Below are 15,770 nucleotides of genomic sequence, written 5' to 3'. Positions count from 1 at the left end.
CAAGACCGTGTACAGAAACTATCATAGACGTCAATGTTAAAAGCTCGCTCTAGACATTCGCGGTTTCGGTAAACGTTTCCATGGTAACAGCGAGCAATCAGAGACGTTGCTGCTACGCTTAGGATTTGTGGGTAGTGTAGTTTTTCTCCATATGATCGCGAATAAAAGTTTTTCTAAAACAAGGTTGATTTCATACGGACGTCTAGCTATACAGGAGCAGAAACTTTCGTTTCACAACCACGTAGCTCCACTACACTGTTGAGATCTATAAGCTTAAGTTACTGCAAAAAACAAAAACGCTGAATGAAGTGCTTTAGCTAACTCATTTCCTTTAAATAGCTAGATGGGATTTAAAATGTAAAAGATAACGTTAGAAATCTCTGGGCCCTATATTTACAAAGTTTGCTGTTCAAATGACTAATAATGAGGCTACTTTTGGAATTGGCCCGGTCCAGTAGGACCAACGACCGTTAGCTATATCACTATTCTAAACTACCAGCTAGACTGCTTTGACAGTAACAGTAATTGTACCTCTCGAAGCACTAGCTAGTGGCTATTCTACCGCTGTCTGATCAGTTAGTTTGTGTTATTGTGTTACTTTGGTGTTTATTAAAATATTAGTTTGGATTCGAACTAGGTAAAACACCAAAGCCATACAATAACCTGGCTGCGTTAACGTTAAAATTACGTTTTTGTCAATGGAGTCTGGTGGCTTTGAAAAGAGCAATAGCACGGATATTTCTGGTTAAACTAACTATTCAAATGCATTCAATTACATTGTTACCTTCTGTGTCCTCGGCCCGATCGCGTTGAGGGGCGAAAATTATAAGTCGGTGCTGTAGTGGGGGCCACCTGGTTGAAGGTTGACGTTGAAGGCGTGTTGACGTTAGCCTGATGATAGGGACCTGCCTGGCCAGCGAGGTTCCCTACATTCGGTCTTCCACGATGAAAAAGTGAATAAACTTCTTCATCGGGAGAACGGTACTGGATACGGTTACTGTTACCAGTGTTTTGGCCCGTACATGCATTCGCCAGTGTGTTAATAATCTCTTCATTGCTCAAAATTGCTGACACTAGATTTCTTGCTGATTCGCTCATAGTGTCACACTTCGGTTAAGATTTATCACAACGAAAACACAAGATGGCGCCAGACAATGACGTCAGATTCCATTTCAACTTTCATTCAATATATATTCAAGGTTCATTCAATATATTCAGACTTCCATTCAATATATATTCAAGGTTCATTCAATATATTCAGACTTTCATTCAATATATATATATATATATATATATATATATATATATATATATATATATATATATATATATATATATATATATATATATATAATTTCCTAAATGGCATGCCATAATATATATATATATATATATATATATATATATATATATATATATATATACACACACACATATACATATATATATACACACACATATACACATATATATATACACACACATATATATATATATATATATATATACACATACATACACACACATATACATATATATACACACACACACACATATATATATATATATATATATATATATATATATATATATATATATATATATATATATATATATATATATATATATATATATATATATAGAGAAGTAGTAGTAGGGAAGAAGACAGCGGAAGTACAGGAAAAGCAGGCTGCCTGGCAACAGTAGAAAACACATCCATGATACACTGGCGTATCGCGAAACATTACAATTACCTACTCTACTGTAGCTAGCTGTCTGGATTTACCCTGCAGAGATCTGAGGAGCAGTTAACCATAGTCCTCATAAATCCACCGGAGTTTAAAATTACAACACAAAGAAACGGGAAGGTAACGGACATCCAGCCGAAAAGAGTGGCATCTGGTGTAATTTCCGGCAGAACGAGAGCAATCCCGGAAGTGGAATGACGTGGATATAGACTACTCGAAATGCAACTGTAGCAAGCATCTCACTATCACTAACGTTATCCACATTCATTCATCCCTGATGTGCAGTCTTAATTTTAGATAGCGGAAGAGGAGGAGAATCCTGGATGTCAGGCTTTATACCCACACTGTACATCCGGTAAGCCAGACTATGGGTAGCGTCATAAGTGACAACACAGAGTGCAAATGGCGAACTGGATGCTAAAAAATGTCCCAAATTCCTTCTTTGTTGTTAATGAAGTTTTGGCTGTTAATATAGAATGCATCTCCTACATCATGATGTAATTAGCTTTAATTAGTCGTAACAGAACAAATTCCAATTCCAATCTATGATAGGTTATAAAGCCACCGGAGTGAAAGTGAATGCAATTACAGTGTGACTATGATAGCATCAAAACAAACACAATGGCCCCAGGCAGGACAAAGCAGGGCTAATTATATCAGGCTTCTGATGGAGATAGGAAGGTGCTGAAGGCTTATTCTTGTACCTTCCACGAACGGTTTGAGGCAGCGATAAATAGACAGAGTTTAATTGCTCCACGCTGAGGTTACTGTGCCAGTTTCCAGTCATGCAGCCAAGGATTTAAAGGTGAACACGTCTTATTGTAGATGACATTTCTCTGTGTGTGATAATGAGCCAGACTTTCGAGTGAGCTTTGAGTGTGTGATTATGCATGATTGCAACTATTTTCCAGACGGTCAATTCTAAACTTGCATTGTTCATAAGAGCACACAAAAGCACAGTTTGCTGCCGTCCAACTCATAAAAATTGAATAGGAATAAAAAAGGAGCCAGCAATCCAGCCTCCTTTTGTGCAGTGAACTCTGTAGGGAGCTGCAATATGTGGTGTTATTATTAAAGCTGTAACCATTTACTGTGTATGGGTGCATGTGTTTGTATGCTGCACAGCAGGATAAGCTGGATGATTTACACTTCTACTACCACATCTTACAGTGATTACAACTAACTTTAGACAGAGTGCAATCTTAAATAGTGTCCATTAACAGACCTTGAATGTCTGAAAAGATATGTTCTGAATCACAACACATCTAAGTATAAATCAAGGAATCTTTGTGCATGTGTGTGCGTGTGTATGTGAGAGTGTGTGTGTCTCCCGCGTGTGCAGTACAGCAGCGGGGGCGGGGAGTTGCTACTTCCCTAGAAGGCTCACTGATTGCGGTTCACTGGTAGTCTCGCATTGCCTGACATTCCTCCACAGCGCTGCGGAGGAACCAATCACAATCATCTTGGGCGGCGCTAAGCGCCAGACGGAGCAACGGTGCCTCTGCAAAACAGCCTCGGAAAGGAACTTGTTTTGGTGGAACGTGTACGTTCAAAAGTTGTTTTAGTCATACAACAGAAAATTCTGATTGGACAGATAGTCTAGCTAGCTGTCTGGATTTAACCTGCAGAGATCTGAGGAGCAGTTAACTAACTAAGTTTAGAATGGCAACACAAAGAAAGCGGAAGGTGACGGACATCCAGCTGAAATGAGGGACATCCGGCGGAATTTCCGGCAGCACCTGAACAATCCCAGAAGGGAAACGTTGTTGATATAGACTCCTTCACCGGCTACCAGTGTCATGCCAAAACATGGTTATCTGCCAAAAACTGATTGTTGTCTACCCTAAATTCAAATGATGAAATTAATCGTACACAAACATGTTAGATGAACGCCCAGGCTCTGGGGCTCTCCAGCACGTTGTTTTTTTTGCCAGCGGTTGCACACATTTCTCTGTTTAAGAGTGGCTTCCCCAGCCCCATCACTACCTGGTTTTGTGATGGCTAGATGAAAAAAAATAAAAAATACGGCATATGTCTAGATGAGCTGCAGCAGAGCCTGACTGAACTAAGTTGGATAAAGTTGAAAACAAAAATATTGGGCCTGTTCCTGACAAGCAAGCGCTACAAACGTGCACTGCACTAGTAATAATTAAAGAAAAAAAAGAAAAATTATTTATTTATTATTTATAAATTATTTATTTATTATTTATAAATTATTTATAAATTATTTATTTATTTATTTATTTATTTATTTATTTATATATATATACACACACACACACACACAGTATATAGCGCTTTTTATACAGCAAATGTTACATTGGGAAAAAGCAACTGAAAATGTATAAAAGAGTATACAATTAAACTGTTAAAATCCAAACACAGTAGGAAAGGTAAAACAAGACTCCAGAACAGTCCACGGACAGACTCGTAAAGAAAACCACATTTGTATATTAAAGTTGAGTTCAAATTGGAAATGATATCAAATGCTTTGCTGCCAATAGAAAATGCAGTTTTAGTAGTGACTCCTATATATGTCCAGTTAATCTGAAAAATGAATAGCTCTTTTATTGCTCATGTATTATTTATCATTATTTCAGTATGCATATATAGTATGCATTGAGCATGTTAACATTTGTTAATATGCAAAGTAGCACTAAACACAACCTCAAAATGTCATTTCAACAGATATTTGGTCATAAACCAAATTGAAAATTTGACATGATGATGGTGGCCAGAGGAAAAGTCAGGTGATCACCGGATTTTACAAAGACCATTAGGCCTGCACGATTAATCGTTATAAAATCGCGATCTCGATTCACCCTGTTCACGATTTAATTTTTAAATAACTTATTTTTTTATGACTTTGATTCTCATTTAATTTTACGAGCCGACTTGATCACAAACGCTACTACTTTCTTCTGTGAGTTTTAAACGTAGACCGCATAAAAAAGGTTTTAAAGCGCTGCAATGCTCTCCCTTCTCTTCATTGTAGCCTCTATGTTTACAGGCTTGTGGTGATGACCAATGTGCTATAGGTGCCAAAACAAAACCAATGTTTGGTACTGCCAATATGTTTTGTTTTGTCACACTTCGCGAGAAAAAAATGGTCAATTCTAAGCTAAAAAAATCGTGATTCATATTTTTCCCCAAATCGTGCAGGCCTAAAGACCATGAATGTCTGCACAAAATTGCATGTTATCCATCCCACAGTTGTTGAGACTCTGAATTGCAAATGTAAACCTGGTGATGGCACTAGAAGTCAGGGGATCAACAAAGTCATTAGGATTCATCCCCAGGGGACCGTGGATATCTGTGCAAACTTAATGGCAATCCTTTTCAATAGTTGTTAAGACATTTCAGTCTGGACCAAAGTGATGGACTGAATAATTGATCGCCATGTAATAAAACAGCAGTGGAGTAGTAAAACAAAGCCCCTATCTACTTATATAGGAATAGGACAATCTCTCACTTTGGAGACTCCTGTAGTATTAAAAAAGACGCAGCGGACACTGACTGCACCAATTTCTTCACAGACAAAAACGTATGCCATCAGAATAATTTCAAAAATCCATAAAAATACACACAAAGGGGCTTTAAAAAACCTCGAGAGATTTTAATAGAGGGAGAGAATTCCACAGTTGGCGTCCAAAACTGCACAAGGCAGCTTTCACTGTAGGGCTTCAATACCAGAAATAGATCATTTACAGTAAATCCCTGCTTTTGATCCTAGTTCCAGGAGACAGCAATACTCCGGACCAATTGCTGTATATGGATTTTAGGTCTGGGTGTGCCAGATGAGAGTTTCCCACATCCAACTAAAGGCACTTGTGTCAGCCCATTGTTTCTCTGCGCTGCCTTTATTTGACACTAGGGGGGCAATAGAGACACGTCTGTCCCTTTAAAAGATATCGCCCTCATGTACTATGAATAATTCAGCTGGAATAATTCCACCGAGGTTCCTGTGAGGTGGGACCAGTGTCTCGCCTCCTCCAGCAGTAGGACAGCCAGGAAGCTCATACATAAAAGATGAAAGGTTTGATAGCCTCTTTTAGATTCAGCGGCTGTGACTGTGCGCAGTAGACTTTCGTAGCCTGGCTTAGCTCGCAGCTTGTGAACTGCCCACAGCCTCTCAGGCCTGCCTGCATGGGGCTTTCTCTGTAACATCTGCGATATATGCAACCCAACTCTGCTCTGCAGTCAGAGGGGAGGTATAAATAGCAACAAAATGGATGCAGGAGAGAATGAGACCTCACTGAAACCTCTCAGTTTCTACCCAATTCACCCCAAACCTTCAGGAATGGTGCAACCTGCTATGAAAATAGAATACTTGTTTAAGTCACATTGTAGCATCATTTGTGTTTATCAAGATTTCTAAAATGTGTCATCACCCATTTCTCCCTCTCAAACCACCTACTGTCTAATTTCTCTGCAGCAACTGCCATTCTGAGCTAAATTCAACTCTTTATTTTGCCATTTTCCTTTCCAATTTCGTTACATGCAGCTTAGTCTCATCTCCACCGTGAGAGAACAGACAGATCTGTTCGAGTGGAGCCAAACCTTCTGCCTGCCCAATCGCCTGACACAAACATGATAACATTTCACTGGAGCATATCAAAGACTGGCATATTTTGACTTTCTAAAACAGGAGCAACATGCATAGTGCTGATATACTCAGAAGAAAGGAAACCTGCAGTGAAACATGGATTTATCTGGCCATGTTGTTAACTTTGTACCCTCTTAGGTTACCCCGAGGGTAAATCTGCAATACAGTAGTAAAAAGACAAAGGCCAAACATTTTAGTCCAAGGCATTTGTCTTTTGATTAGCCGTCAAGAAACGAAAGAAATCTTTTCATATAGGTGATACAAAAACTTTTTCCTTTAAACCTGTTATATGAAGACATTTGGATTGCAACATTGCTTAAATGGTTCTACACAAGTGGCTATTATATCAAATACTTTAGCATTCCTTTATAATAAAAGGTGCTGGAGCTGCAGGTTCCACAAGTGTTCCTTTACATGGAATATTTTATAAGTTATATCTCATTGATGTTCCTCAACATAGAGACCTGAGTAAGTTAAGGATATTACAGTTTGACCATCAGTTAGCTTTACTTTTGATAAATCACTTTAATCCTGGTTTTGTTTTTATTTTTAACACGGTTTAAAATTGGTCTTACGAGGACAGTGATAGGCTGCTCTATCCGCCGCTGCAGCCTGACGCCAGCTGTTGAGTTACAGAGATGTTAAAAAGGCACCTAGCAACACTGCAGGGGAAAGTTGAGAAAAGCACAACTTTATGCAAATGTGAGCTGACGCAATGCGAGCAACAAGCCGCCGAGAGCCAATCACAGTCTTTTAAATGCCCCAATACACAGAAGCACAGAGTTGTTTACTACTCTGCTCCACAAAGAGGAGTGAGGATCACATCCAGTGCAGATACAGGACCCCAATGTCAATCAGGCTGGTCAGCTCAAGTGTCATTGTTGTATTAAAACAGTCTCAACAGTGCATAAAAAAGAAAACAAAGCTATTCTGTACCCGTGAATCAAACTGTGCAGGGAATTAACTTCTTCCTCGTGTGTTGCATGACTGCCACATAAGAAAAACAACAAAACAATTCATCTTGGAGGTTGAAAAACATAATACTACATCACAGATCTTTTTTTTATCAGGACAACAGAATAGAGAAGGCATGGAGTTTAATTGCAGGAGTGCCTGGAGGGGAAGGTAGATACTAGCTTAATAAACACCTGATTGTTCTGTAAAGAACTTGTAGAGTTAATATAATCTGTGAGTCGGGCAGCAAGACGCTCCGCTTCTGAGACGCGCCCGGTGTGGTATGGCACGTGGCAGAGGACAGAACAAAACAGCGGCGCAGCCGGAACGCAGCACAGACGCGCCCAGTGGAGAATCGGAATCAGATCTTGAGACATCAAGCTAACAGATACACAGATTGTCTGTGTATCTGTGTTTTTTAAATCAATAACCTGTTGATTCAGTATTTACATGTAGAATTGATAAGTCAAATAATATTGAATTATTAGATTAAACTTGTGGGAAAATGGCCCTGTAATGCAAGAAAGCCAGACACAGTGAGCTTTTCAAAAGACACAGCATCTGGTGAGGTATCAGATTAGAGTTAGGAACTACACATTCCCTGACGGTTGGGAGATGACAGAGACAAAAACATACACCATTACAGATAAGTAGAAGCTTTTCTATTTAGTGTATTCAAAGACAGTAATCATTGTCATCAGCAGTAATCGCCTTGCCCGCCTCAATTCAGGCTTAAAAACTTCAGGGAGTTTTTATTATTACAATTGCTCCAAAATATTTTGTCCAAAAACTATTAAAAACAAATCAATGAGCCACAAACTTTCACTGGGTGACATGCTTTTTTCATTAACATGAACATACACACACTGTAGTATATTTTTACTTAATCCCACATACACCATCATGCTGCAGTAAATACTCAACAGCAGGCCCCGACTGTCCATCTGGTTGAATTGCCGGTGGCCTGGCCAGCTGATTGGCCAGGAGCGCCAGGCCAGTATTAAAAATCCACAATGAAATAGGTAAATCAAAGCGAAAACAACATGGGGCAGGTACAGTCAAAAACGTATATTTTTTATGTGACAAATAGAATCACCCTGATGTAACTCATCTTTGGCCATTGAAATTCACTGTTGAGTGTTCTCATTATTTTGTCTACCTCCTGTAGTTTTGGCCAGGCTTTTGGAAGGCAGAGTGGTAAGACAGCAGCTGGTTACTGTCTGTTTTCTGCTGCTAATAGAGTGCTCGCTACACTGTGGGCACCTTGTTTGAGAAGAAATTCTCTTTTCAACTGTGAGCAACTGCAGAAATTGAGTGATTTCAGAGTCTGCAATTTTGCTGTTCTTAACACACTGATTGTAGCTTACACAATATATATTTTTCCTTCCAACAATAAGTGTTTTACAGCAGCCCAACAGAAGAGGCAGCTGCCGCCACTTATGAACTGATACAGAAAAGATCTGTGTGGCGTAACGGGAAATCTGAATTGCTTTGGAATTTCCTGTCTTTAAATTTTGACTAAAATCTACAATGTAGCTGTACAATCACCAGTTTGCATTGTAAGCTGAGGAGAGTTAAAGTAATTGTGTTCCGACTTTCCAGATATTCATCCAGGTCATAGGATCATCTCCACACAGCCTATCTATTCTGGGATATTGGAAAAAACTCTCTGGCTTGTTTGTATTTCTTTAAACCAATCAAAATCATCCTGGACAGCCATAAGCCCATATAGCGTAGATAGCAAGAGCGGAGGGACATGTCAGGCTTTATCCCAGAAATGTACATCCGTTGAGCCAGACTATAGTTTAACTAATGGCAGCCCTGTGAATTAAAAAATTCAGGAACCAGTCTTAGGTTACACTACTGTAGGCCTATAGGATATTCAACATCACTGACAATTTATTTATCAATATTTCAAAATAGAAAATACTACACTTCATAATGTTTTGTATTCATAACACTATTGTATTATTGTACAAATTAGATACAACAGTAATAGCAGTTACGGTTATGCCCTGTTCATACTAATCAAATGAACTGGACTTTGTTGTCAGATGCGATTCAAAATTTAAAAAATTGAAGATTTTGACGCTCAAAAGAGACAGAGACAGTGACAGAGACAGACCCCCCTCCCCCCAGGAAAATCCTTGGTATTATGAACACCTCAGAACAATTTCTCCAACACAGATGCATTCAATTTAATGTTCTTAACACGCTTTTAATCTCGTAGAAATTCAAAGAAGTTATTAGCATGTTATTAGTAATGTAAGACGCCTAACGTTAGCTAGTAAGGATATAACATTAGCACGTTATCAGCTGCGTTGTCGAGGTTACCATGCTGTAACGTTAACATTACCTGCTAGTCAATATCGACTTATGTGTAAGAGACACAAAACAATCCCCACTAGGGTAATTGGGTAAGTTGCAAACATTTTGTTTTCAATTTTGTTCATGTCCAAGTGTTCAACAAGTTAACAACATATACTGTAACATTTAAGTTGCTGTTTTTTTGTCTTGCATGCAGAAGGTCACAAAGAGGTGAACAGCATCTGGCCGTTTTTGTTTGTTGAAAGATTACATTATGTGCTGTAACTGCCAATGCACCCTTATTGCCTTGAGGATAGGACTGTGGGCAGATTGTCTATTTAAGCTGTTATACAAAGTTGCCAAAAAATATCTGCAGTACAATTTATATAAGAATTCTGCATCTCTTTCTGCGCGTGGACCCCGCACCCCCGGGTCAGCTACCACCGCAAGTAGAATCTAATTCTGTGGGAAACACTGGCAAGCTTTAGCACAAGTCCGAATTTGCCAGAGAAGACACCATTTCTAAAAAGGTTAAATTCAGCTTTCAGTAGTTTCGTAAATTCTGTTTAACTGGTGAAGCAGGATTTGCAGACCTATTCACAAAGGGCAGCGAACTTCCCCTGACTGGTGTTTGATACAAGTTGCAGTTTGGACAAACCTCATACCCCTGACACGCCATCAAGGTAAGCAATGTCTTCTTTCAGTGCCAACACTGATGAAAAACTCCGTGCTGCCACATAGGCTCTGATAACTGTTGCTCACAGTACAACATACTGCAGGAGTCCCACCCACGTAGAAATGCAGCATACTGTAATTTAAGACAGAATGTCTGTATGGAAACAATATATCAATTATTTCAACTACAATTTCATTGTCAACAACATGTAAAGTATGCATTGCAGGAATTACAAGATTGAAAGACTTGTTTGTCATTTTGGGAAATACACTTGTTCCCTTTCATGCTGAGAGTTAGATAATAAGCTTGACACCAGAATCTTGTTTAAAAAAATTAACAACTCTAAAACTCACTAATTAACATTTTATGTCTGGTTTCAGTACAAAAACCTAACTGTGAAAACAACAAGCCCTGGTTAACACATGGTGCCTGTAAAAAAGCAACTTGTTTTTACACTTCAGTGGTTGTACAGATTAAACTAACACAATATAATGTGTTAATTATAGTGAGATTTTCTCCTGGCTGTTGCTTTATATTAAAAAGGACAGATGTAAGAGTGGCATCACAAGAAAGCAATGTTGTGTACAGTTTAAATTTACACTTTCCCTCTAAATTGCCCAGGCTACATCAGTGAATGACTTCCTAGATTTCCTGGAATAGCTTTTGACAGAATGAAGCTCATGCTTTCAATGCTTTTTGTATGTAAAGGAAACAAATGATGTACGCTTAACATGCTTCATTTGGCGTTATTCACGTAATAACAAATACAAAAGTGGACCCAGAAATGCACTGTGCATCAGCTTTAGCTCTTTATTGGACAGTAGTGAGGTGTTTAGTGAGAATTTCTGCTTTAAATGAGGTTGAAAAAAAAGGCTTTGATTGGAATCGACAGGAGGGTCGATTAAACATTAATTAAGGACCATTTCAGTCCTAAAACCAGACCGCAGAGTTGTTATATGTTAAGGATAATTGGCCTTAAAGGCCGATAGGAGGCAGGTTTATAGATCTCAGGGATATCAGGATCAAGGCTGCATTTCTTGTTACCATTTAACTGTTTAACATTAATGATTTTGAGTAAGAGAGTCAATAAAGAACAGAAGGATCTATACTGACCAGACAGGTTCACAGATAGCTGGGTCTCCTACATATTAGGGATGCAACGATTATAGATTTTGTTGGTACGATTATAGTCTGAAGAATAATCCCGGTTTCACAATTATTATGCATTCATTAATTTCACTACTAATGTATGAAATCAAATGAACACTCTAGATTTAAATGTGTTATGTATTGCTGCCTTTTGAAACAGAAATAACACAGTAACAGTTTTGAATGTTTTGAAAATGATTATATGATCAATCATTAACCTTTTTATTTAAATTAATCTGAAAAGATTAGAGACCAGAGGTGAATCAGTCGCAAACAAAAGGCCAAGTTGGCAACAACAGTGCTGTCCTTAAGAAGTTGGCCCATTTGGGCTAGAAACGGCCCTGCTAGCTGGTGTGTCTAAAAGTTGGAGGAGCTGCTAGACAAGATGCACCTGTCACAGGGAGATTCACAGCATGTTGCCAGGGAATAAATGTGATGGAGAGATGTCTTTGCAGCCTTATGTCCCATAGGGGATGAAGAGGAGTAAGTAACATTAAGTGGTAACGTCAGTGACATTATTGAGTTGTTGCGGAGTTTTGACTCGTACGAACGTAATGCTATCGTCAGCTCGCTTACTGTAAATGCAAACGTCGGCTTCTGACCATAGACTGTTAATATTAATGGACAGAGCATGTGTGACGTCACCCATTGGTTTGTGGAGATCTGCTATGAGTAGTTTGCCGTTAAGGGCGCAGCCATCCTGGTTGCGGTTGTGATGATTTTAGACGAGAGGGAAGAGTGAGGGAGGAGCCACGTTACGTTACACACTTTCACTGGCAATCACATCATAGTAGGGCTGTCCTCGACTAAAGAAATTCTTAGTCGACTAACACTTATATGATTTTGTCGATTAATCGATTAGTTGATGTAATCGACAGAGCTGTGCTCTTTGAGAGGTGATTAAGACTAGAAAAGCACAATATAAATGTAGTTAATGAACCATCTGTAAAACTGAGTTTCTCCACAATTAATCCTGCAAAAGCACCACTTTAAATCTTGTGCTTACCAGAAATGTGCTCATAAGTTTCTTGGAAATGAGTAATTAAGCATGAATAAGCATAAAAAATGAGAAATCTTAGTCGACCAAAACGACCGATTAGTCGACTAATCGACTAAGAGGTGGCAGCCCTACATCATAGCCACGCCCTAAAACACCCCCTGCTTTATCACTGATTTTAAAATCAATGAGACCATAATTCAAAAAATGAACATCATTCTGTATTGCAGAAGACTTAAAACTAGCGATTGAGACCATAAACTCATTATGAAAATATTTACTGAGGTAATAAATCAAGTGAGAAGTGGGTCACTTTCTCATAGACTTCTACAGAAACCAACCTCCTTTTCCAACCGCACGTGTCGCCCCCTGCTGGAATTCAGATAGAATGCAGGTTTAAGGCACTTCCGCATTTGCAGCACTTCGCCGAACCGGATGCTTTGTCCATTAATATTAACAGTCTATGATTCTGACTCATTAGCTGTTAACTGTAACGTTACCATTAACATTAAACAGGCTAAATGTAGCTAACTGGTAATATTAACAAGCTAACAAACACTTAACAACGTTAACAAACAAAGTCGCTAGCAAGCTTACCAACTTGGGTTGAATTCCCCATTGCAGCTGCAGCTGTCGTGAGGTGAGGGGCTGGCTCTGCGTTTTCTTACTTGATGTAATGCTAAAAAATTGCAGCAGTAAGTTATCCCACCATGGGACGCCGTTGTACATCACTCTGACAGTCAATACTCACGGTGACTGGCGTCTGATTTCATGTGTGTAGCGCGTGTGCGCACATGAGCGTTTATGTTGTCAAGGAGGTTTAATAAGAACTGCGTACACTGCTACACATAACGTGCAGTCAGTTAACACTCGTAGCGGAGCTTTTATGATTAGTTAACCGCGCTTTAAAATGTCACGGTTAATAGTGAAATCGGTTAACCACTGCCTGCATCCCTACTACATATGTGCATGTTTGGCAATCTTTTCATCGTAACCGTGTTCAGAGAATTCAAATAACTAGTAAATAATAAACTATTATAATAGACTTTGAGGTCCTTTTGGTTCTAATTGGAAAAATCTTGAAAAAAAATGTTTTAAATTGTTAGAATGCTGTAATGTCATAAAGCTAGGAACAATCTCACATTAAAATAAGGTATAAACTAAATGAGGGAATATTGCTTGAATACTAATTACTTTGACTCTGGTCAAGTAAAAAAATAGTCAAACCAAATTTCATTCAGCTTACAATTCAGCAACTTTAAACACAACTGGCTGTTACTATATCAATCTCCTTTATAGTCACGTCAGTAAAATATCATTCAGGGGGCGGCCTCTAGCTCACCCAGTAAGGGCATTCACCCCATGTAGGCTGAGTCCTGCAGCGGCCCGGGTTCGAAACCGACCTGCGGCCCTTTGCTGCATGTCAGTATTTTTTGTAAAGGTATTTACAGCCATAGTGGTGCTGTGAGGCTGTAATGCCCATGACACACTGGAAAATAAAATCACTGGATAGATGAGAAAAGAAGATCTTTATCTTCATACAGTGGTGCCAAAAAATGTAAAGTTTGGCATTAAGGGAAAGGTCATGTTGTTACCTAAATCAAAAGGGCGTTATCCTCTGTACAGTGGATACTTTAGGACATCTCAGACTCAGCTAGTCTAGCTCAGCTCTACATAGTCAGATTTGGTTGCTCAAAAGGTTTTGTTCAAGGTGGCTCCGAAACAGACCAATGAGAAACCTACCCAAATATGATGTATATAAATACATTTTCAAATAACAGGCCCAATTCAAAAGGAATCCAAGGACAGTCAGACTCTGTTCAAACAGACCACAGGATAATTAGACACTATTCAAAATGAGGTCAACTGAACACACCCAAATTAACACCAAAAACTGGCAGCAGCATGATGTGGTACCAATTAACGAGCAATCACAGAAAGTAGTAGCAATAGATGTCATTTTTCCATACATTTCACACTCCTGGTCTTGCCTCAAAAACACACTTTTCTCATGTGATGAATAGGACCTGGCTCATGATTAGAGCTGATGGCAACTCGTGAGTCTGGTTGGATCCACTGCAGTATTAGACATACGATATTGACACACAAACCCAAAACCAATACACGGGGGCCCTACCTGACTGAGTTAGACTGAATATAATTTTGACACAGCCCAACTGAGCTCCTGAGTCAGGTCTGGGATAGTCTCGCATTGACAGATCTTCCTCCACAGCGCTGCAGAGGAAGGTCTGGCTAGTCCACACAACATTCCGGGATGGCAGAAAAATGACGGAGCAATGGTGCCTCTGCAAAATATCCTCGGGAAGGAACTTGTTTTGGTGAAACATGTGTACGTTCAAAAGTTGTTTTAGTCATGCAACCGCAAACTCAGATTGGACAGATAGTCTAGCTAGCTGTCTGGATTTACCCTGCAGAGATCTAAGGAGCAGTTAACCATAGTCCTCATAAATCCACCGGAGTTATGAATGCCAACACAAAGAAAGCGGAAGGTGACAGACATCCGGCTGAAATGAGGGACATCCGGTGGAATTTCCGGCGGCACCTGAACAATCCTGGAAATGAAACGTCGTCGATATAGACTAGGTCTCAGATATTAGGACCCAGGTGGATCCTTAGCCTTACCTTGTTATGTACATACGCTGTTAGGCTTAATGCTTTAAGCTGCACATACAGCTGTCAGAGAGTCCCTTCTCTAGTAACTAGGATGTCTGCACCAAATTTAATGGTAATCAAACCAATAGTTGTACAGGTATAAAATGTTATATTTACAAAAACTGAGCACCCTTTTAGCAGTCTGATGAGGAAAGCCCTGTCCAATCGAAGCCCCTGCATCTGTCTGAAGTTGAGATATTTTACTGTGGACCAAATTTACAGATTAACAGACCCAGCATGTAACCACAGTGGGATACGAAAATACAAACTGATAATCACCATTAAAAGAATTTTAAATCTAAATCAACAACATTGGGTAGAGCAGAATTTTTTTATTTGTATAACCTTTTTTGATTCACAATTAAGGTGGAAAATAAAAGTTTTGTGTTTAATGTATTTTTGTTGATGTTGAAATGGATTTTAAAGTGCCCATATTATGAAAAAATCACTTTTTCTGGGATTTGGGGTGTTATGTTGTGTCTCTGGTGCTTCCACACACATACAAAAAAAAATCCACCCATGCTGTTTAGAGTGAGATACGGTTTCTGAATGTGTCCTGCCTTCAGTCTCTGGGTGAGCTGGTCAAAATCGGCACGGCTTGTGACGTCACAAGCCGAAACGAGCAGGCTAACCGCAACCATTAGCTCGTAGCGTTAGCAT

At 39.2% G+C, this 15,770-nt stretch overlaps 1 protein-coding gene across 1 annotated transcript in view; it reads right to left on the bottom strand.

The window, feature by feature from the left end:
* LOC116067214 (protein kinase C-binding protein NELL1) overlaps positions 1 to 15,770 on the bottom strand; it is a 319,826-nt gene that overhangs the window by 299,821 nt on the left and 4,235 nt on the right. The gene's annotated exons all lie outside the window — the stretch shown is intronic.

This window comes from Sander lucioperca, chromosome 3, assembly GCF_008315115.2.
Source record: "Sander lucioperca isolate FBNREF2018 chromosome 3, SLUC_FBN_1.2, whole genome shotgun sequence".
Classification (NCBI taxonomy): domain Eukaryota; kingdom Metazoa; phylum Chordata; class Actinopteri; order Perciformes; family Percidae; genus Sander; species Sander lucioperca.
Note: the sequence above shows the minus strand (reverse complement) of the source record. Positions and strands in the feature narration are given on the sequence as shown.